The sequence below is a fragment of the Lonchura striata genome, chromosome Z (assembly GCF_050655825.1).
Source record: "Lonchura striata isolate lonStrDom1 chromosome Z, ASM5065582v1, whole genome shotgun sequence".
Taxonomy (NCBI): Eukaryota; Metazoa; Chordata; class Aves; order Passeriformes; family Estrildidae; genus Lonchura; species Lonchura striata.
Window position 1 is genome coordinate 52809647 of NC_140740.1, and position 24723 is coordinate 52834369.

Here is a 24723-nt window from a genome sequence, read left to right on the forward strand (position 1 = left end):
TTACCTGTGGTGAACTTCATCTGAGTGCTGTCTCTTCATTTTGAGGGTACTTGACTTGCAATGAGTCTTTATAACAAAGTGCTAATTGCGAACAGTGTTTGTAGTGACATAAATATGTCTGTTTAGGGCGGTAATCTGGGAAATATTCCTACTTAAAAAAGCTTGTATGCTAGGAAGTTTGTGTTCTGACAATGTGGTGCTTTTATGAGGATAAAAGTACAATGGGAACACTTGGCTGCTCCTCTGTAAGTTATGCAGCATACATAATGCTTTTTTTGTAAAATACTACATTTTCCTTCGTTTAATAAAATGGCTAAAAAGTTAAGTCAGCAGATACAATAGAATGAACTGTTTAGTCTTCTGCTTTGTCAGTCCATGTGTAACTTTCTGCTTTACATTTTGTAGTTGGATTGCTGTTTATTTAGTTGAAGGATGTTAGTTTGCAGTGAAGAGCAATGTTTTGCTCTTAGTATGAAATTGAGGAAATAATATAAAAACTCAAAATTATTTAAATAATTAAATGGGGATGCTTAAGTTAAAAAATGCATACATATCTGGAAATCAGATGTCAGAAATTTATTTAGAATTTCATATTGGCATTAAAAATTGTCACAATGAAGAATTACAAATATGATATGCAGGACTTTAGTATATCTTCTATGTGATAAAATTCAAATGCAATTACTTCAGGACACCTTTGTACTTAAAATTTGTCAGGAAGTTTGTGGGACAGAGCAAGAGGAAGGTTTGCATTCCTTTCAAAGTGAAAATGGATTATAATGCTTGGTGGGATTTTTATCCAGAGACACTTGCAGTCACTAGCCTTGTCAGGATTTTTTTTTTTAATCTGAGTAACTGGAACTGTGGCTAACAGTGTATACAGTTGCTAACAACATTATGATGGCAGAACTAGGTGTTGTCAGTATTATCTATTATAATACAGATATTTCTAGAGCTGTGGGTACAGAGGGTGGTGTGTGATCGATGAAGGATGAGATGACCTCAGAGGGATGTGGATTTTTTTTTCTTGTTGAGGCAGGGAGACACTGCCACACTGTCTCTGATTGTTTTCCCTAGGTTTTTGGCACAGGCTTGTCCAGGCAGCAGAGCCATTTGCAGCATGAAGAACTGAAAGGATTTGGCATTATCAAAGTGTTTATGGAGGCAAAAGTCACTGCCACTTTGTCTGGGTATAGCACAGAGCCTGTCAAAGGTGGCCCCAGATAAGGTGAACTGATGAGAAGCTGAGAGCTCATCTGTTCCCATACACATCTGAAATTCCAGGAATGTTATATCAGTGTGCTCTACCTTGCTTGAGAGGACAGCAGGAAATGTTGCAGAATTTGTTAAGCTTACGAAAGGTTACATTCAGTTGGGATAGTGTACAGCTTTATCATTTCATGTTCTTGTGAAAGAGTAACTTGCAATGCTGGGAGACTTCAGGCCTGGAGCATTACATAAAATACTTGACAAAGAATGTTAATACTTGTCTTTTCTGTTCTGGTCAGTTGTCCTTAAAGTAACTCCTGCAGACTCCATCTGGACATCCTTATGTGACTTTGAAAAAGTCAGCACTATAAACTTCATCTGACTGTTAATTTACTGTGTGGTTTTTTTTTTTTTTTTTTTTTTTCCTTCTCCAGACAGATGGAATAGTAAGAAAATCCCCTTTGCTGCCAAGAAACAAGAAAAATGATGATATCATATTCAGGTGCTTTCCTCTATTCCATTTATTCTGCATTGCAATGATGTTATGAAGGGAAAGGTAAATACACATATTCTCTGACAAAGTTTCCCTGCACATGGAAGAATGAAGAAAAATAGGGGGAAAAATGTGTTGGAGGTTTTTCGTTTTGGTTTGGTTTTTTGTCCAGAGGGCTGCATTAACAGGACTTTCATATATAAGGTGCAAAGGTGGTTGTTCTGTTTTTCTTGTTGCATGTGACCCTTCAGATGGACAAATATATTGTACGTGGATCTTAACCTTCCAACAAGAAAGAAGGAATAACCATGTTAAGTGACCAGCTTGTAGGTATCTCTACCTAGTCTTTTTTAAGTGGGATGATTCTTCCTCTGTGGTAGAACAAGCTTCCATTTCTTATGATTTTTTGAAGTGACAAGGCTGCTATCTTCCATAATGTATATTTCTGCATAACTGAGAAAGTAGTCATCACACTTCTATTCATGAGCTTGACAGCTGACTGTTAATTGATGTTAGCTAGAAAATATTAAATCCGCGGACTAGAAAACCCTCTGCAAGACATAGAAGGAGTTAATCACACATGCTGATATTATGAATGCTAGCCACATGTGGGTATGCTGGTAGATTTTGAGACGTTTGGATTTTGCTCAAAGGCTCAACTTTGCTATAAGCCTAAGGCAAGAGTAATTTCCAATTTTTGCAAAAGGATGATCTTTTTAGCATTTCATATTGAATTAGTTACTTCCAAATTTAGATATATGCACATATCTAAACTCTTAACTCTGTTCTGAGGCTCTTTATGGGACTGCTACAGATGGAAAACCAATGTAACCAGCTTCCTACCTGTAGCCCTTGTATCCCAAAAAAGAAAGGAATAGTGGTAGCAAAGGGAAGTTGTCAGAAACTACATGTTCAGGAAATCACAGTAGCTGCTGCTGCTTCGTAAGAGCCAGTACAGTCAGCTGCAGCTCAGGAGAGCCATGGTTTAACACCAAACACTTCTCCAGAGTGGGTGTTTCAGAAAAAAGTTTTAATCTAAATTAAAATATCAGTAACTTGTGTTGACTAATGCAAATTATATAGGCTTGTTCTTTATGTCCTTGATAGTAATTGTATTACCCAGTGCTCAATCTACAATTGCATTTTCAGTTAAACTCTAAACTAAAAAAATGCCCTCATTGTCTTGTAGATGACTTAACATCCTCCTTTATTGTCTTCTTTGAAGGAAGTTGTTTCTCAACAATTTTTCAGTCCATCTGGAGAAGAATGATTTCCTAAAGGTATCCACAGACTTCATTTAGATTTTAGGATCACTCTTCCCACAACTAATTGGAAATGGTATCTCTGTTTACCAGAAGACTGGCAGGCAAGAAATGCAGGCACATATATAAGAATAAAATGTAAAATCTCCTGAAAACCAACTGCTCTTTAAACACTTGTTTGTTTGTTTGTTTGTTTTTCCTAAGATGATGGCAACACTGATTTATATTTAACTTTGATTTATTCAGATATTGGTGGTGTTTTCCTTTCTTTTTTTTTCTATTTGCTATGGCAGTTTCTCCTGAGATGTTATATATGCTATTTGTCCTAAACTGAACTGTAACCTTTTTCTAGTTGTTTCTGCAATTTTTCTGGCTATTTCACAATTTTTAAAATTCTATTCTCCAAAGCATTTACAGTTCTAATAGAATCATAGAATTTTTAAAGTTGGGAAAAAACCTCATTGAGTCCAGCCATTTACCTAATTAATGTCTTTTCACCACTAAGCTGTCCCCAAGTGACACACCCACTTTTATTTTTTAACTCTTCCAGGAATGCTGACTCCGCCATGTCACTGTTGCAATAGTTAACTTCTTCTGTGGTTCATCATCTCTATCTTTGATGAAAATATTTATCAAGGTCCAGGCCCACAACAGAACGCAAACTTTCACAACAAATTATTTGTAGCTATTGAAGATATTTTTTAGTTTATTCATAAAAGTATTGGGTCATACAGTGTTAGACTCCTAACTAAATTCACAAGCTCTATTTTCCCACGGAGTGGTTTGGCACAAATTGCTTACCTGTTTGTTTCATAAGTACCTAGAAATAATATAAATAAATAGTTTGTTGGATGATCTTTTCCTGTATTTTTTTCCTGGGAACTCAGTTACAGATAACTGAGTCTAAAATTCCTAATTTTTTGCTGAACTGTAGTAATTTTTTTTTTTTTTTCCTCCTGGTTCATCTGTATTCCATCGTTTAATGCAATCTTCATCTTCTGGAATTTCCTAGCCTCCATCATGCAGAAATTCAGAAGAGATGACTGAAATGGGTCTGCCTGGCCTTGAAATACAGGGATCTACAGTTTTGATTCTCTCCCTGTTCACTCCAGACTGAAAGGTGTTTTGGCTCCAGATAAGATTAAATGAACCTAGACTGTCTCCAGTCATTGTTGATCCTGAGCAAGTCACTGAAGATCCTACTATTTTCCTAATTGACCAGTCCTAATGGTTAAATATAATTCTGGATAAATTTTTTTCTTAATGTCCTGTGCAGACTTCTGTTTTTTAGCATAAAGGATTTGCTCCCTGCCTGGCCTTTGATTGACATAGGTGACAATTAAATTATTTGTTTCACTTTTCTGCATGTTTAAACTTTATTGTCATTCTCTTCCTAGTCTTGCGTAAACTGTGGAAGCCTGAATCCTTCTTTTTGTGTTCTGTAAATCAAGTCTCTTAATTGTTGCTGGTCTTTCTTGTGTTCTCTTTAGCTTGTCTAATAGATGGTGACCAAAACTGGATGAAGCACTTCAGCTGAAATAATCCATTTTTTGGAAGTGGTACAAAAGGAAAAAAAAAAAAAAATCAATCCTGTGCACATACTAATTTTATTACTTTGTAGATTGATGCAACCGAACTGTATACTTGCATATGCTTAAAATGCATTGCAAGATGTTTCCTTAGCCCTGTTTTATTAATATGTTAGAAGTTCTCTTCACAGACAAAATGTAATTCCATGAAAACAGTGTGAGATTTCAAGGAAGGCAAAAACTCTTCATCAAATGTAATCAGTTTTAAAGAATGAAAAAATAAAAAGCATAGCAATAATGAAACCAAACCCCCTAATTGTAAGCTTTGCAAACACAACTTGGTTAAATCAGTTTTTTTCCCCCTGATGTATTCACAAAATGGCCAGCTAGCTCATGACTTCTCAGAATTATTTTGCTGCACTTAAGGTGAAGGGAAATTCCCTCTGTGGCAATTTGACTTCCTCAACAATACAAGCAGAACCTATTTCCCTAGTAGAATGGAGCACTAGTGCTCTCCAGTTTGCAGTCTGGATTACAAGCCACTCCTCTCCTTGGTATAACAAGTCTCACCACATTTTCACAGTGAAGCTTCCTAATGTTGAATAAAAAGGATGAGTGAAGGTGAAGGCAAGCAAAAAGCAGTGTTGGCTACTCAGGCAGGAGAGGTTAGCTGCTCATTTCAAGGGTCTTCCTACAGCCAAAATTAATGTGTTTTTATAGACAATCAGTTGCCTGCTTTGCCCATACCTAAAGCTATGCCCTTTTTCAAATGATGTTACTGGGAATTCTGCTCAGTGCTTCCCCATGAACCTTATGTCAAAGTTTAGATATTTGTGTGATGCTCCAAACCTATTCGGCTTGGTCTGTCCCAGGATTATGAAGTATAATTTTTAGCTCTATCTACAGCTAAAAAAAATTGCAAATTTCTGTGTAAGTATCAAATTAAAAGTTGGAAGTCTCCTAAATCAAGGGGTTTGATTCTTTCCTCCTTCTCATTCTTTATGTGAAGACGAGTGATTTGGTAATCCATGATAAGGTATCTGGCACATAAGCTGCTAAAAGCAGGACTGTGCCTGATTTAGCACACTGACATAGGGGCAGTGCTAGAGTTCAGACAATATCCTCAGCAGGCCTGGCTAGCTGTGTCAGCTGTGAATTGTAAAGTCCCCTAAGCAGGAGAATTTAATTTATATCTTCAGCAGCACTAATAAATAATAAACAAGAGACACAGGCTTTTAGATGAAATTTAGTTTTTTAACACCTGGGCCTCACTAAGCATAAATGTGAGGTAAGAGAGATGCTATCCTTGAGCATCCTGTTTCACAGATATGTTGGGAGTTTGTAGCAAGAGAGTGGAGATCATGGTGCTACAGCCTAAGCACCCATCCTACCCATGTTTTAGCAAGAGGCCTCCAGAAAACGGAAGTCCCAAATAGGTTTGTTTATAAAGAGGTGGTACAGGAAGTGGAAACCTGTAGCAGAGGCAACATGAAAAGCATTGTGACCTTCCTCTGGTGTGGCCAGCACTACTTCCATGGTGCAAGTGAGAGGCTTTGGTTTTTGTGTCCTTTGACCAGATTTGTTTTGCCTCTGCAAAACTCTGATGACTGAAATCTGAAATACAGCTGGGGTTAATATCAGACTTTCAAAACGTTTTGAACAAAGAAGACCTCAGAATCCTCCTTCAAAAATTCTGCTCTTTGTGCTCAGAAAAATGCCTGCTTTTTGCTCTCAGAGATAATTGGCAGAGCTCTTTTAAAATTTAGTACAGGTACTGATTATCAAGTTGTTGGTTCAGGTGACACACAAGTAGCAAAATATCCCTGATAACTATAATTTTCCTGAATATATGAATGACATTATTTTGTTAATAAGTATCTTTTCCTTCTATGACTGGTTGTCATTACTATGCATATGTGAAGTATAGGCAAACTAATAGATAATTTAATGTTTTTAAACTGAGTATGCAATAGCAGAACAGACTGGTAGTCTCCTCTTCTTAGTATTCTTGCTCTTGAAGTGGTCAGTAGCAGAGGTTAGGGAAAACTATGAGAAATTTTACAAGTTGTAGATTACTTTTCATTTCATGATTTTCTCAGGCTCCAGTAGTCAGTATTTTAAGAAAATTCCTGAAGGTTTCATCTGTTGTGTTATTTGTGTAGTCATTAGCTCCTGAAGTCAATTAACACACTTTTAAAATCTAGAATTTATTTGCACTGTTATGATCAGTGACATCCCATGGCAATGAATATAATAGTAGTAGTAGTAGCAGTGTAGTAGTAGTTATAATAGTAATAATAATGATGATAATAATAATAAAAATCCCCTTGAAAATTATTCTAAAATCCCCTTTAGTTTTAAACCTACAACCTCAAAATCTCATGGTGGAAAATTACTCTTCACAGTTAATTTGCAGTGACACAGTGACATTTACAGTTTGACAGCTAGACCACAACTACTCAGTCATCTCTTTTTCCATGAAGAGCTTCTGCCTACTTACCTCGCATAAAAGTTACTCATAAGTTGTCCTACACACATCACTCACTACCCATTCAAAACCTAGGTTTTGCCTCAGGGTAAACCATGAATATGATCTAACTAGAAATAAAACCTTATGAAACTGGGAAATTTCCATTTTAAGAAGTACACTGGGTTGAAAGCCTGCTAGGCTTCTTGCCTGGCTCCTGGGGTACCTGTTGTTCCATGGTAAAAGCAATGAGTAAGTATATTGGCTAATGGCAAAGGAGAAAATGCATGCATCCTCATCAGCCAGCATCAAAATTATTCAGATGTAAACTTAACCTAGATATGAGTTTTGAAGATTTCATTTCCTTGCAGGTGACTGGTCCTTAAGTATATAATAATGAGATAACATTTGGCAACTCATCATGCAAATCTGACTGACCAAGGGCAATATGGAACAATGAGGGTAGGAAGGAAGCAGGAAACCTGCTGCTGTCATGCTGATGAGTCTGAAAACTCCTGATTCTAATTACTTTCTTAGAATCATTAGCTTTAGCAAATTCCAGAGTGAGTATATACTACTTTTTAAAATAACCATTAGAAGTATTATAACACTGGAGGTTAATGACCTAACTTTCCATTGAGTTAAAATTACTTTTTTAAAGGAGATGATGGCTATATTTCTCAACTGACCTTTTGAGCCATGACCACAATATTTGTCTGGCTGAGAGCCTCATCACTTTCTCCATAGAAGAAGAGAGCCAAAGAGATGGAGAGCTCCAGGAATAGCAGGACATGATAACAGTTCTATCACTGCATTACATGTAAGTGAGTCATGTAACAGTATCAGTCTGAGTAGTTTTGCTACTTTACTTTATGCCATAGCTGAGATTTGGGCTACCTGACCACTTCTTCTTGGCTACAATTTCACTGGGACACTTGGTCCAAGCAATACAGGTTGACTGTATCTGTATCTATCTGTTTGTGGATAACCTCAGGGACCCGGCTAAGTGCACCTACATCACAAACATGAAACTGACTGAACTGCGAATAGAATAATCTGAGTAGCCTTTATGGAGAAATACAATGGTCAGGGCACTAGTGAAAACTAGGTTCAACGCCAGTGGTCAAACCTATGATTTCAAAAAACTTATTTTGAAATGGCAGCTATGTATGTGGTCATCTCTCCCTGTGTGATGGTACAGATAATAGAAGAATAAGTAATCTGTCACATATCAAGTGGTTTATTCTCAGAGAATAGATTTCTTTACTCCTAGATAAATATCATATCCTCACATATCTATGAAATACTTTACAATTGTGCTCATGCAAGTACAGCTGGAAGGGTAAAGGAGATTGATGCATCTTTCATGCAGTGGGAAAAAGGTCTTTCTAAGGGAACCTTCTTGTCTGAAGGACATTCTTCAGATAAGAACTTAATGTAAAAGATACATCTGGAACTCAGCTGCTGGAAGCTGCAGGTCATAATAGTGATTTTCTTCTGGTGATAGGTAATCCCATCATTCTTTTTTCTAGCATCTTGGCATTGTTCTAATTTTAGTCAAAACTGTTTCCACTTTTAATGCAGTCTAAAGTTCACTTAGCTATTGAATTTCACTACCATATTTTGCAAATTGCTGCTGTTGGTTATTTAAGTTATAAATTGTTTAGGATATATAACTACTTACTATTATGAAAAGGTCCATTTCTAACATCTAATTCCAGTTTATCAGCCAAACCAGTGAACTGGCCCTGGTCAGCACAATAGGATGATAAAACCCAGCTTTGAAGTATATAATCCTCTTATTAGTTATATAAGACAGGCTAGCAGGAAATTTCCCAAATGAGGTCTTAAACTGTGTTGTTTTCCAGTCATTTCAAACCATCCTCAATTCTCAGTAATGCCATTTCAATTGTACCTTTAGGTGGAAAGGAATCATCGTAATTCTTGGCATATTTTATTACTCAGAAATAATCTCATCCTTTCTGTTCCCTCAGACTTTTCAGTTGATTATATATATTTTCTATGTTCTGCCAATTCTATCTGCAACCACTCTTTAATAATTCTATTCAACACTAAGGCTTTAAAGAGTTAGTTTTTTTCTTTTCTCCTGAACACTGTTTTAGTGGGAAGAGGGGCTGAGAAAGCATTACGAATGCATCTACCAGCACCTTTGTCCCTTCCTTGGTTTTTTGAACATACTTCAAAGACAGAAACTCTGTGGCAGTGTACTGAGTGTGTGCCCCTAGTTTACAGAAAATTCTTGGATTTAGCTGTTAGATAGCTCCATTCTCTCATTTAGTGTTCTAAATATGCGACATATTTTAATTCACAGAAGGATCATGCTGATTTAGCTGATAATGGTTTCTATTAATTCCACATGCTGTACTAATTAAAACCTGGGCATGCAAATTAAAATGTTTATTCTGGATGAATGGGAGATAAGGGAGGTTATAAACTCCAAATGCTTATTTAAAGCATGGTTCTATTTGAACAGAGAGAGACCTAAGTATTATACTCTGGGAGTCTGTGTGTATTGTGTCTCAATCAATCCTTATCAAATGCTCCCAGGTTACAATAAACAAGGTTTTTATTTCCTTAGCTGCCAGCTTTGACAAGCCGATGCAGTCTGTCAGAGTCAGACTGGGATCTTTTCATCACACATTACATGACCAGTAAGAAAGATTCTGTGAGCCAAAATCTGTCCTCAGTTGCACTCCTGCAATCCTGTTACCTCTGTAGCGTGTCCTCAGTGACACCAGAACAAATCCCTCCTGTGCAAGGGAGCTCTTCAGTAGGAGATGCAGGAAGGGTGTTAGAGGTAGCAGAGAGTTGAGGAGGCAACCAGTGGATTTTCCCTTTGCAGAATTTGTTCTTTATCAGTTATTTTAAAACATGCATTTTTATTGAAAACCTAGGCCCTTTCTACTGTACACTGGAACACTGCAACAAATTGGAACAAATTTTCATAGAATCACAGAATATGCTGAGTTGGAAGGGAGCCACAAAGATCATCGAGTCCAGCACCTGGCCCTGCACAGGACAGAGCCAAGAACTCCACCATGTGTCTCCCTGAGATCATTGTCCAAACACCTGAACTCTCTCAGGCTTGATGCTGTGACCACTTCCTTGGGGAGCCTGATCCAGTGCCCAGCCAGCCTCTGGGTGAAAAATCTTTTCCTGATAACCAGCAAAAACCTCCCTGACACAGCTTCATGCCTTCCTTCTTCAATACCCTGAGCCTAATGAATGTGTAGTTAACAATTTTGTAGAAGATGAACCAGAAGAGCCAGAACACAAGTTCATCCTTTGGTTTCTCTCTCTAAGCAATCTTCTTTGTATTTCCATTGTTTTATTAAATGAAAAATTACTTTAAAAAAAATTGTATTTTAACATCAGATTTTCAATGACAGATGCTCTACTTTCTTAATACAATATGCAATACACAATACATTCCCCAATTGGTTTCTTGTATATAAACAAAGAATTTTTACTGTAACAGCCTGTAGTTTTTGGCAAGTGCTGGTTAGTTAGCACATTGAACGTATTCACTTACTCCCTTTATATTATGGAATCATAGAATGGTTTGGTTTTGAAGGAACCTTAAAATCAACAACTCACCTGCCATTGGCAGTGACATCTCTTACTAGACTAGGTTGCTGAGACCTCCATCCAAACTGACCTTGAACACTTCCTGGGATGCAGCATCCACAATGGCTCTGGGCAACCAGTTCCAATACCTGATCACTCTCACAGTAAAGGATTTCTACTTAATATCACCCCCTGTCTTTCAGTTTGAAACCATTTCTCCTTGTCTTGTCACTACAGGCCCTTGGAAATAGTTTCCCTTCATCTTCCTTAAAGCCTCCCTTCAAGTACTGGAAGGACACAATCAGGGCACTCTGGAGCCTTCTCTTCTCCTGACTAAACAAACCCAGTTCTCTAAGCCTTTCCTAATAGGAGATGTGCTCCATCCCTCTGATCATCTTGGGAGCATCTGGACTGGCTCCAGTAGTTCCATGTCCTTCCTGTGCTGGGGCCCCAAAGCTGAATACAGTGCTCCAGGTGGGTCTCAGCAGAGCAGAGCAGAGGGGCAGAATCCCCTCCCTCCCCTGCTGCCCACGGGGCTCTGGATGCAGCCCAGGACACGTTTGGCTCTCTGGGCTGTGAGTGCCATGGCCGGGCCATGTGCAGCCTCTCACCCACAGCACCCCCAAGCCCTTCTGGGCAGGGCTGCTCTGGGTCTGCTCATGCCCAGCCTGCACTGGTACCAGGCCCATTACTGAGAAACAGGTGTAGCACTTTACATTTGCCTTTGTTGAACCTCTTGAGATGTCCATGGACACACTTCTCTAACTTGTCCAGGCCCCTCTGGATGGTATCCCATCCTTCAAGCATGTCAGCTGCACCACTCAGCTTGGTGTTGTCTTATTGAGAGTGCACTCAATCTCAATCTCTATGTCATCAATGAAATTATTAAATAACACTGGCCCCAGTACTGAAATTATTAAATAACACTTGTCACTGATGTCCATTAGGAGTCTGATTGGTCTGGATCACCACTACCCTCTGGATGTGACCCTTCAACCATTTTCATACTCATCTAGTAGTCCACCCATGAAATCAAACTCTCTCTGTAATGCATTGTGAAAAAGCTAGACGTGTATGCTTAACTTAAAGACAGGCCTTGGTGGTGGTTCATATAATTGCTTTTAAAAAGGGATGTTGTTTCTATAAAATGTGTTAGTTCAGAGGAGATGCTGATGTAGGAGAATTAGAAATTTTTCTTAAAGTAAATTCTCTGTTCTTTTAAATTATGGAAATTTAAAGGAAGATTGCATTAAAGAAAATCTACTGGGGTCATGAAACACCAGCAGATCCAGCAGACATAATGGGTCTTCTAGTGTGCATATGCCTGGGATAACATAAAAACACATCACTTGTACTAGCTGGTGACATTTGTAAGTCATGTCTTTAGTTTATTGTATATAAAAAATTACTTAATTTTGATCACTATATCTATGCTAATTGTTACATGTCTGCAGCCATAAATTTTTGCATTCTTAATATACTGACAGTATTGTCATCTGATAATAATTTTAATTATTTTTGGTATACTGTATCTAATACTTTTTGCTCACTCTTTTATGACTTCCTAAAAATCCTCATCTCAACATCGTGTGGTTATAACTATTTTTGAACTTATTACAGCTATACAGAATAAAGCCTTTGAGCTCTTGAAGTCTAAGAGTTTGGCAAATTTTTTTTTAAAATGGCTTTGAAAAACAGGAAGGGAGTGTTTTTTTATAGAAAATACATTATCATTGGAAGAACAAATACACATCAGTTGGTCAGAAATTAACTTGTAAGTCCAAAGGGTTGTATTTGCTAGAGTGTGGAATTTCTTCTAATGAATTGTTGAGCTGAACTCGAACTCTTTGTGAATGGGAGGATGTTAAGCTGTTGCCTGAAAACAGAAGATCTGAGTGAACCCAAAGCCTTTTCAGTTGAACATCCTTACAGGCCTGCTGGCACCTATGCATTCAAACTGAAAAGTCTTACTGCTGAATGTAAACATTCAACCAAGTTAAAACATCCTGTCTTACACTTGTGGATTTTTATTAATCCTCTAATATACCTTCAGAAATTAAAAGTGACTTCTAGTCTCTTGATATCCTTCCAGTGGTTCACTTCAATAAACTTATAATGAACTTGGATTCTGAAGATCTGTGTGAAAACAAGGAATACAATAGGAAGGTTTTGTTGTTAATAGGTTTTAAGTTTTGGTGGTTTTTTTCTGTTATCTGGCTGTGTTCTACTTCCACTGTTTAATGTCTGTCTAGACAGAGAAAAAATTAAATGGTTTTCAATTCAGTAGTATGCTTCCCTAAGAGCATTCAAGCCTAAAATTTATGAATAAGATAATAAGGCATACTTAAAATTGGATTGTGTTTTAGATCTAGAGAAGTGGTACATGTCTGTTTCTCTGCTGAAGGATTAGTCTGGAGCCATGTGACTGAAAATAACTGAAGCTATTTTCTTAAAGTTAGCTTGGCACAGATTCATTTAAAGCAAATAAGCTGTCTTACATCTTGCCTTTTGGCTAGAGTAATTATCCAATTCTTGTGCTACCTTGCACTTTCAAATAGCTTAATCTGCATGGAAAAAACATGGCTATAGCCAGCAGAAGATAATGTAGAAAACAAAAGAACATCCATCCTCCAACTGAAAGAAATAAAAATAACCACCCCTTTTTCTGTCTTTGTGTTTGTCCACAGTTGGCAATCTACATGCCACTTAATAGGATTCCAGATACTTACTTGCTTGTCTCTCCTGAATATCTGTAATTCAGAAGTATAAACAAAATCAGACTTCTGGAAATCATAAAGAGTTGTAATATTACTATAGATGACAGTTCTTCCTCCTGACAGAAACTTTGTGAAAGAGAGGAAGAATTTTGTATTAGGAAATTCAGCGCTATTCATAATTTTCCTAGAAAGATGTTTTTAAAAGATTTCTCCTTTCCTTTATGTAGACTATTAATAAAGCTAAAATTCCATGTGTATCTACTACTGTTAAAAAAATAGCCTTCTAAAACTTGGAGCAAGGGTACTGATCATTTTATGTAATGACATTCCTGCCAGTTCCGGAATTTAGATACCACAGAGGGAAGGGAAATTACAAACGAGCATAAGAAAAGCTAAATTTTCTTTTTTCAGCCCTGCTTAGAAGCTTAGCAGGATAACTCTGATTAAACACTTGGAAGAAGAAAAATGGGCGTGTCTGGGTGCAAAATAGACATATGTTTGCCATGAATCACTTCAAAGGCCTTTTAAGTTGGGGGCTCATTTTTCCTCACATGCATATGCACACAGCCAGCTGAAAGCTAGACGCTCAGAGGCCTTACTGTAGCTGATTTAGATGGGAAACAGCAGCAAAAAGCTATCCACAAACCTCAAAAGGATGCATACATTTTGGAAGAACAATTGAAACACATTTTTTGTGCTTGCAATTACTGTGACAGTCTGTGTAACAGTGAAAGAGTAGTATCACCATAAGTATTTTACAAAGTAAGCAAAGCATTCATACACTGTTGTTTTTCTTTTCTTTCCCTGTATTTCAGGATTAAGTGCTTGACACTCCACTTAGATGTAGGGAATGCTTATAGCTTGATTTATAAATTCAAATTGTCATCCTGCTTGGTGCAGTTGAGAGGAGCAGGTGCATCCACCCACAGACCTCTGTGATTTCCTCTCCATCCTGTGATGTGAGTGCAGGAGACTGCACTGGCCTGCAGGAATTGCTGGGGAACCCAAGGCTAGCCTGGCTCACCTGGCACTTGCAGCTTGTGCCTTTATCTCTCCACTGTCTGTATCAAATACCTGACTTGCCTTTCCTGGTAGCTAATTCAACCAAGGATTAGAAAAGAATGTTGTTGTCTAGGCTCCTCATAGCCCCCAGAAGTACCACCTCTTCTAAGGCGAGCTTGCCAGAAGTGGGTGGGAGCAGTGGTAAATCTGGTAACACATAAAAATTGATCTTGGACTTAAGCTTTCTTCTTAATTACAAGGGAAAAAAATAGTAACTATCTAAGCAGAATGAGCTTTTCTGTTGTGTTTGGAAGTTGTTTCTTTAGGGGGTCCCAGCAGACAGCTCCGTGGTGTGAAGTGCATCCTGGCAGTCTGCTGCAGCACACCAGGGCCCATCCTGACTCCTCTCTTCAGTACAACAACTTTGCTCAAAAAAATGCAAAGTAAAATACCTTTTTATTTCTCCAAGCTTTTCTCCAATTTAAGTTTCTGTTTTCTATCAGCAGTGATTTATGATTATACTTCAGGTGGCTCTGAATCCAGGCAGAATTGAAATGGCCTTTATTTTAGGAAGTTCAGCTGATATGTAGATTTTTATGTATACAGTGTAGATTCTTCAGATTCCCTTATTCTCAATGCATTCTTACTGAACTTCTATTATATTTTCCAGACTCTTTCCTGCTTTGTTCCTTTCCACAGCTGGAACAAGGTTCTTCATCCTATACCATAAAAGAATTTTCTCTAATAGCCACTTTCCTATGAAGCTGCAATAACATGAAACACAATGCCTCAGACTAAAAGTGGTAACAAACGAAACACTCAATAGGATTAGACTCTTGAATCAGAGTTAATAAAGTCTAAGGAAGGAAGAAAAAAATACCAGGGTGCTTTACTACAGGAGGAAGCATGACTTAGAGGCTGCTGTAGAAAATGGAATTTAACATTAGGTACAATATCCAAGGAAAAGTGTCACAATCAGTCATAATTAAAATAATAAATAACTTTAAATAACTTTTAACTTTTTAAAAATTTAAATAACTAAAAAGTTATTTAGTTTTTATGGGTTTTTTTTTCCTGTTATTGGTGTATCTGTTAACCCCTTTCCTTTCGAGAAGGATGATTTAAAAAAAACCCAAACAACTGATTGTTGCTTATTGTTCTGACTAACTCCCTGCATTCACACATTTCTGCAGTGCATTAATACTCTGTCTCTCCTCTCAGTGTGGTCACTTCCCCCTCACGTGGTCCCCTCCCTCACAGAGGATAGGGTCAGCCAGGTCAGTTTTAGCACAAAGAAGTTGCTGTGCTCTTACGAGCAACATAATATGAGCACCTGGAGCTGCAGTTCCAAGAGATGACTCCCCTACACTGCAGTTACTGTTCTAAACAGTGTTTGGCATTATCTTATTGCATGCCGACTCAAAAGGTCTCGTAATGATAGCTAGATTTTGTCAGCTATCCAGATTCAGGCTATTGCAAATGTTACTGACTCCCATGCCACAGTAAAGTATATGTAAATAACAACACCCTTGAGCCCTCATTACATTAAAATAATTTACTAATGCTGTGTAGGAGGAGAAGAGGAGGAAACAAAAAGTGGAAATTAAAATGCATGGCACTAGAAAGATTTTAAATGACAATTTCACATTCAGGCCTTACAATGCATGGATACCAAGCTAACTGAATGTATTAGTCAAGAACAGAATTTGCAGGTATGTACTTCTGCTTTTTTTAAAACTAACTCTGATCTGGATCCTTCTTAATGACTTAGAGGGCAGGATTTCTGGCTGCAGCTAGAGAGTCTCAGTGGTTTAGAAGAGATTGCTTGTGCCTGTGACAGCCTCCTGTTGCTGTCATTTTTATCTGAGAAATTTTACCCTCTGCCAAAGCTGATACCCTTTAATGACCTACCACAGACTAACATAAGCATTGAAATCAGGCTTGTTTGTTTAGGTTGTTCTGTTTGGGTTTGTTGGCTTTTTTTTTGTTGTTGTTTTTGTTTTTTTTTTTACGTTGTATAAGTGAATATGCTTTATCCTTTAATGAGTCAAGTTATTTAAATTTCAGATCAGATTGGGGATATAGTGAGTGTGATGGTTCTATAGTCCTCTACCATCTGTCACCGAGAAGCTTCTTAAAGTTGCAGCCTCAGTTAGAAGAACAGCTTGGTCCTATAATCTCTTTGCTGCTGTTTCTAAACAAAGACTAGAGACAGGCTTCTCATCTATTGAGAACAGTTGTTTTGAGTGAAACCTAGTGGAGACAATAAGGCTATGTGGAATATTCAAAGACTCTTGTGGTGGTGCTACACATATATGTACCTCAGTGGTTCAGATCACAAGCTCACCTCACAAAGCACTAATGTAAATCTCTAGTGCTGAGGTAAAGTAGGTGAGTGATCTTAGGTTGCATTCCCACAGGGAAATGAGGCATCTGCTATTACTGTTTGTATTGCTTTTGGTAGCTCTCAGTCAGATCAGACACCACCAGCTGAAGCAGTGGTGTTTCTAAATAATTTCGGGAGTGGAACAGGACTGACCAATACAGACACTCTGAAGAGGTGGTTTGAGGCACTTCAGCCCAGAGCCTCTTTGTGGAATTTGGATGACAGCCAGGATTGTTTTCTGAGTGTTTTTCCCTGTCATGTATTTGTTCTGAATTTATGATACTTTATCAAAGCTCTTGGGTATTGATTCAGGCTGTCCTTAGTCTCAGAAGACAGTCTTTTTTGCAGGCAGTGGGTTAAGTCAGACTTGGTCATATGGATTGTAGTGGACTGCAGGCATCAATTAGGAGAAGGAGCAGGGAGAGGTTGGAGGCTTGCAGCCAAGGTGGAACATCCTTAGGGAGCCCCTCATGGCACCAGAGACAGAAGTGTGGGTGCTGACAGCAAACAAGGATGCTTGTGTAAAGGAAAGGAGCTGGCCTTCAATTAGTCCTGTTTCACCCTCAGGAGTACAGAAAGATTTCTTTTTTCCCCTTGAAAACATCTATAATACTTCTCTACTGCATATTATCTGTTTGAGTAGTGCTGGTATTGCTCAGCAAGAGGCCCAAGGGCATAGATGATAAGGGCTCAGGAGACACAGTCCCATATGTCCTGCTAAGAACATTAATGTTTTCTGCTATCCCATTTTCTGTCTTACAGTTAGTAACGTATTCAGGAAATCTTGCATAAGGCACCTGGATATTTACTAGGGCTTTTGTAAAAAAACCCGAGCAAACCAAAACCAAAGAGACTTTGTAAATGGTTTATGTCTAAAGGATTGTACAGATGTAATTGAACCTTTATACAGCTTTATACAGTCCTGCAGAATTAATGATGGCAAACCAGATATATAATTTATAAATTTGTGTTTTATAATTCATAAATTTATAATTTATAAATATATGCATAATGATAAGGATTATACAAAAATATTTTAATCAGAATTAATTGCAACAGAGTACAGGACCTATAACAACTATTACAGTGCAATATGAAGCAATATTAAAACAATTATATTAAAACAATTGTATTAAACCTAGGAAAATCTGTTATTAAGTAGAGATTGATATCACCCAGCCATACTGATGACTTTGGGCAAATCTCTTTTGCTCAGCCTCAAAGACTAACCTAGAGGGGCAGTGAGATGCACATCAACTCTAACTATAGGCTACTATATATATGAAGGAGTCATGTGAAAAAATTAAATTAAATATTATATTTGCTAACAAGGAGGTCTTGGAGTAATGACATGATCTGATATGAAAAATCAGAACCATGAGCTAAGTCATAATCTTCCTCTTACAAGCAAATTGATGATATGGACAAAATAGATGCCATTTTCTCTTCTCCAGACATATCTCAAAAAAAATTTAAATAATTTTTACCTTTACATTTCTACTTGACTTCATTCTACTGTTGAAATTCTGTCATCATATGAAGGTTGTTAACTATTTCCTGTGAAACTTGTCCTGAATTGTTAAAAGAAAACATTTTCACATGTTCATAAGCTTTTGTCTGCTTTTATTCTTTAGATTATTTTCTTCTCTTTAAAATTAATTTGCTCAGTAATATTGACTTCCGAACAAAATTATGTTTTTGCAGATCAAGTAGTTCATCAGTGCTGTAATTGAATATATATCACTAATCACAATTGTGATTTCACTGATGGTATTGGAAATAAATAACATTTTAAATCACTTTTTTCACTTCACTGTTTGATTTCAAAATACAGTCACTAGCATATCGATATTTTCCATTAGTACACTTATATTTCTGGAAATTATGAGATGAAAAATATGTGCTAGTCTTGCACTGTAAGCATGACTTAAATCATGCACATCAGAATTTTTTCGTGTCAGACTGAATATATACATTGACAAAATTAAGTCAAGGAGAAAAAGAATATTATTAGAATATTCTAAAGGCAAGACTGTTTTTTTAAAAGTACTGCTTACCATTGAGATAAATAAATTAAATCCCATTATAGCTACCATAATGCAGTTTTACCTAAAATTCTGTTAATTCTCAGTACTACTTAGTGTAGAAAGTACTGAATATAATTATATATCATTATTTCTAAGGTCTATGTAGTGCTCCAACATGACAAACAGCCCTTGCTGGGCTTTGAAACAGAACCTTGAACAGCCTGGCTTGGTGGAGAAGAAAGGATGTTATTGCCGTGTGAAGTGAAAGAAGGATGGTGTATATTCCTAAGATGATTATAAAATTGTAAAGGAAATTTCAAAAATATGAAACACAATATGAAGGAAACCTTAGGAATGGATTAAAACATAAGAGAGAGGAAGTGAAATATGTGTTACATATTTTAAAATATTATTGAAAACCTGCCTGCTGCACCTTTAGGGTGAATATTTATCTGCCATTTCCCTTGGGGAATGTAAAATTGCAGATTTTAAATGCCCATAAAAATGCCATTGCCCCCAGTCCTACCTGCTGTGGCAGACACCTGCACTCTGGGAATCTGCCTTCCTAACATAAAAGACAGCCAACAGTGATATAAAGAATCATCTCCCTTACCCTGCTGCATTCAAATGCATTTAGGTCAATGTTACACAGGGGTTGTTTTTCTAGTTTAAAGAACTTTAAAGAAACAATATAGATGTTCACACAAATGTCTGTTGCAGTCTCCTCAAATCATCCAGGTCTGTTCTACGGCCCTTGCCAAAGCAGAGACCTGGCAGTCTCCACTGCTATCAGAGCAACAAGACAGCTCTCTACGGCACAAAGCGGTGCCTTCCTCTCTGCCTGCGGCACTAACATTGTCTCTGCTCTGAGGCAAAAATTTCTGCACCTAGAAATAATCTATCTGCATCGCAAGAGTGATGATGATGATGTCCTGTATATGACCCAAACATTTCCCAAACCTGTTTCTAAATCTTCCAGCAGCTGTAGAGAAAGGTGCACTGTCCCTTTTTAAAGGACAGGGAGATAGAGGTATTGGAAAAATGAATTAATTCAGTTCTAATGGCAGAAATTATGTAGCTGCTAAAGTTTCTTGTTTGTTCATCCAGCTCTACCTTCAACAGCTGTCTCATGCAGTGCTCCCATTCCAGTTTAATTCTCTTAATTTGTTGAACTGACACAGCTGTAGGAAAAAGCTGTGGCTTGTGTGCCTACTGAGTGCCATTAGCAGGATTTCTTATTGAGGTCATGCCCATCACAAGGTAGGCATTGGGGCTGCACTACTGCCCTTGAGGACCTATTTGTTTGGCAGATATTTTGTGCAGACCCCAGTGCTCAACAAGGGCAAAGCCCAGCTTGACTTTCATAGGCATAGAGAAAAACAACCCCATTTTATTTTACTCGCAGATTGAATAAAACTTTGAAGATATATGCAAATTATTACAATGGTAAACTAATTCCTGGTTTTCAGAGCAGGTTCATGATAACCAGGTACATGTCTATTTTTCCTGTGAGTATTAAGAAAGAGAGTGACAGATAAAAGGCAAAGTGTTACAGGAGATCTGACACAGAAACTATTTTTCTGAAGTTAGACAGTGAATGGGCCAAAACCCAGGTGAAATTTACTTCTTTTCTAACATAAAAAGTGCTTGTGAAACATGGTTCAGTGTCTCTGCCCATCATATGGATACTTACCTTGCTGAATGGAGCTAATAACCTAAACTCCTATGAAGGATATTAGGGAGAAGTAGGTGTGTTCAGAGCACAATCCTAAAGTAGATATCTAAATCAGATAACTCATGCCCTAAAAGTTCCTGTGCATGCCCTAATGACAAAACATCAGACTGGTATTTTGGACTTTTCTGTAACTTTTTTTATCTTGCATTTGGAAAATGAACTCTCCCCTCCCCTCTCCTCCTCGTTCCTCTCTTCTCCTTTCCCTATCATTAAGTAAAGTAGTCATACATGTAGGCTTACTAGAAAGTGTCCTATTTTCGAAATTGTATGTAGACAGTTTTTTTGCTAGTTATCCAGTATCACTTATTGTAAATTTCAGACTGGTGACAGCTTGAAATGGTGAGGTGAAATGCACTACATATGTGGAAAAACTAACATCCATCAGGCGTAAATCTCCATGAGTGTGCATCTTCAACAGAAAAGTGCTAAAAATGAAAGTGGAAAAGAGGCAATGGGTGCGTAGATTAAAGGGGCAATAGGCTAGGATGGTGGAAAGCAGAATATTTTCATACCTGAAAGTGCTTATCTCATCATCCTATTCAGATAAATTTTGAGCTACAGATTTTATATGTAAGTTAAATCAGTTTTTTTGTTGCCGACCTCTTTAAACAGAGGTGCAACTTATGGCTCTGTTCACATTGTTTGTCATCACTGTGGCAGTGTGTGGGATTAATACCCTAACCTAGCCTGACACTTGGGCACAGACCCTGCTGCTTCCCAGCAGCATCCTCTGCCAGCCTGGCAACACAGCATTTTCCAGTGCTCTTTGAGCCCTGAGGCTCCATCTCCATCATCTTGTCTGGATTTGCACTTATTTTGACCTATTTTCCTTTTTTTTCCCTTCCATTGCATATTCCTTCTCCCCTGCTCTTTCTTACCATCTCGATGTAAGCTTTAGTTCTGAGTGCTGGTAATTGCTTCTTTATTTTGCTGTACAGCAAGTTTTAAAATATTTTTTAAAGTAGTTGAGTGTTACCTGTATCTTGAAAATGGTAAGGTGATTTCCCGTACCTGTGAGGGGAATGATGTGAATTACCACTTACTTTAGGGACATCTCAATTTCCTTCTCTCCCACTGCTTGCTGGCTCCCTTTAGCTGTCTGCTCTTTCAGTATGTAGTTGAGGAGCACTGGCTGTTGAGTACCTTTTGTGACTGTACTGCCATTTCACAATATGCCTCTGGCTGCAGTGATAAAGCTGGCTTTGAGGAAGAATGCTCATGTTTGTCCAAGTCTTCTCCTCCTTTTCTTTCCATCTCCCTTCCCCTCTGATTGCCTTTCCCTTAGCTGTGTTACAGGTATTTTTTCGGCTCTATAGCAAATGTTAGTGAACTGAAATGCTCAAAAAAGTAAACCTCATTTGTATCATCAAGTAGAGAGTACAATAAACAATGGTGCAGGGGGAAAAGCAGCAGACAACAAATTAAAATTGGCCTGCCCACCAAAGAGGGCTTTATAATGAGTACATACCCAAGATGTGCTTAAACCAGGATGACAGATTCACTGTAAATATTCCCCTCTGCAATGAAATTGTATGGAGATATGATTCTCAGCTTTAGCAATAATCAGCTTGCCTTCCTCTGAGCATGAGTGGCGACTCCTCTCATGAAATTTGTGCAGTGGCTGGGGAAAGGTTAAATCTGTGCATCCCTCCTATGCACCAGCTCCTGTGGATGGAAAGATTCTTAATGCCTTAGCTATTCACATTTTTTTTTCTGAGCTTCTCCTCAGACAAAGGTTGTTCTTAATGTCCTGAAGAAATGATGTCAGACTAGTCAGGATACAGTTTTGAAAGAAGCCTAATTTATTTGGGCACCCAGTTTATTTGAAATTAAAAGTATATGTTTAAGTTTAGATGGCTTTGAAAAGTCTCAGCTGGAGTCTGCTTACTGGTAGAAAAGGGACAGATCAATAAAGCAACCTTGGCCATGACACAGAAACATGACTCAGTACTATAATTCAGCACATAGCCTCTATTGAATTTAACAATATTTATTCATTACTTTTCCTAAAATTTTCTTCTTCCTTCCTTCCACTTGTTTATCAGAGACAGATTTCATTCAGATCTAGTGGAGAGAGCATTTCTTTCAAAGATATTCTGGAGGAGTTTGTACAAAGCTGATCAAAACTGCAGAACTGAATAATAGTAACAAAAAAGACAAAGTTCTCTGTTTAATTTGGAAAACACTAACAGCAAACTTTCCACAAAAACAAACCAAACTGCAAGTAAGACATACAAATAAGAATATTTTTTTAATGCATGGATTACTTTTCAACACTGCAGACTATCTTATTCTGAATCATCAGAGGCTGAGAAGCATCAGTTTTTGTTTTGAGTGAAAAGGTCATATTATACTTGTTTTAGGAAGGTAATTTGTTTGTGTCTGGCAGGTCTGCAGTGCACAATGCTGTGTGGCACAGAGACAGCTGAGCTAGTTCCACATGCAATACTCTTGCTATCAGAAGTGGGGTAGCCAGAAGTTCACATAGGTGCATTTGTTCTAGTTTTCACTGCTCAGTCATCTGCAATGCAGACTTGCTTTATGAATCATAGAACAAAATGTTCTACCTCCTTGCTTCCTATATTATCAGATAAAAACTTTACAAATACTCTGTGAACTGTGTTCTTGCCATTTGTTAACAAATTTCTTCCTCTTTACTGTAGTGACCAACTTCATGTTGTAAAACCAAACCCTAGAAGATGAGTTTTTCAAAAAATAAAGCAATGCCAAACTGTATGTTAGGTACACATGGCATTATACTCTGCATGGCAATGAAAGTCACTGAGACATGACATTATGCAACTGACATCATCTTGGTCTTCTGAACCTCTATTTTTGGGGTTTATTTTAAAACTAATTTTAGTTTATTTTAAAACTATCTAATAATTTTTAAAGCATCCAAGTAATTACTTCACATAGATATTAAACAGCATATTATTCTTAAACCTAACATTTTCCTGTGGGCTTCACATTTTTGTTAGACTCAATTGTTTAGGATGCTGTAAATTTCATGTGGGTGTATTTGATTTAATTAGTTATTTTGGTATATGCACTTATGTCTGCTCTGAATGTTAGACTAGAATGGCAGCTGATCCAAAAGATCAGGTAGGCAGCTGCTCCTATTGCATTCAAAGGAAGTACTTGAATTTGCATCCTCTGATGAATGGGAAGTTATTGTTAGTGTCTATACAAAACTCTAAAGCCCAAATCTAAATGATTGGTGAAAACCTGAGCATTGGAAGAAATTACAGTTTATACTTCTCATTCTGAATGTCTTTACTTCACCACGTGGTTGGTGACTTCATGCTTCCTGCAATCTACCCCAGGCTGGAAAAGGAAGCTATTTTATGGCACCTATAAATCCAACAGTCATCCTTTTAAGATCTATTTTCTTAATTTCTTTCTGCTTTTTCTGATTTTCTGAGGCGTCCTGAAAATCTTTTCAATGTAACCAGAGTGTTGTTTGCATTTTCCATGGTGCACAACAAAAACAAAAGACTGAATAATTTGTTTAAAATTTTTAAAGTATATAGAGAGACTTTTAAAAAGTACTCATATACTTTCTTCTTGTCACCAGAAGAAAAATTGCAATACTTCCCTAGGTACCTAGTTAATCATGTTATTCTTAAACTGCATCTCTCTTTGAACCTCCCTTACAATAGGTATTTGTGTACAAATACAGCACCACAGTATCCACCAGAACCCCTCCTACAGCACTAAGTGCAAGCTGGAGGTGCTGAACTGATGCTCTACCTCTCTCAGCCCCTATACAATAGTATAGGCTAGCCCAGATATTCGGGGCCTTGAAGGGAGGAACATCAGGAGATGGGCAAAGATTCAAAAGAGGCTCCAATTCCCTGATGTAGTTGTCCAGCTGTTTATTCCATGAGATCCAGGGGAAAGAGAGAGAACAGGAAGGGACATGGCCTTATCTAGGCTCTGGACAGGGAGGGCTTTCTGGCTCTCCACCAACCCCATTGGGGCAGGAAGGAGGGGACCACATTTATCTGATCAGAGCCACAGGGGTCCCTGGAAATGGGAAAAAGCATAGCCCGAGCGCCCTGTAACACTGGACAGTGTCCGAACAAGGTGTGTTAGATCCCTGATTGACACACCTTCCCCCCGCAGCCCCCCAAAGTCACCAGGCCAGCCCAGATCTGCGAGGCCTTGGGGGAAGTGTATCAGGAGCTGGGTGAAGATTCCAAAAGAGGCTCCAACCCCTGATGTGGTCCAAGATGTTTATTCCATAGGAGGAAGGGGGAAAGAGAGCAAACCAGGAAGGGACAGAGCCTTATCTAGGCTCAGTAC

The 24723-nt window shown here is 37.9% G+C and overlaps 1 protein-coding gene across 11 annotated transcripts in view; it reads left to right on the plus strand.

The window, feature by feature from the left end:
* Positions 1-24723, plus strand: part of MRPS30 (mitochondrial ribosomal protein S30) — a 74094-nt gene that overhangs the window by 47191 nt on the left and 2180 nt on the right. For 4 of the 11 annotated variants that reach the window (XR_014951199.1, XR_014951201.1, XR_014951200.1 and 1 more), the window contains one exon: positions 1644-12199. The gene's annotated coding sequence lies outside the window, so the exon portion shown is untranslated. Of the gene's footprint in view, positions 1-1643; positions 12200-24723 lie in introns of those variants that run through there. The other 7 variants (XR_014951206.1, XR_014951207.1, XR_014951203.1 and 4 more) reach the window with 7 other exon arrangements.